Source organism: Alosa sapidissima, chromosome 5, assembly GCF_018492685.1.
Source record: "Alosa sapidissima isolate fAloSap1 chromosome 5, fAloSap1.pri, whole genome shotgun sequence".
NCBI lineage: Eukaryota > Metazoa > Chordata > Actinopteri > Clupeiformes > Clupeidae > Alosa > Alosa sapidissima.
Genome location: NC_055961.1, coordinates 22,292,864 through 22,293,064, shown reverse-complemented (window position 1 = coordinate 22,293,064; position 201 = coordinate 22,292,864).

Genomic DNA, 201 nt, shown 5'->3' with positions numbered 1-201 from the left:
GAGAGAATCTGAACGGATCGAGAAGTAAAAAAAAGACAGTCAAAGAAATAAAAAAAAAAGGTAGGCAGGCCTAGTCCTAAATTAACGTCTACATTACAAGCGGTGAGGATCATTCAAATTTAAGGATAGAGCAAAAGACCAACGTATAATGTAAGTGTAGGCTATAGGCTATAACAAGGTGTTTCAGAGGCTATATGGAAA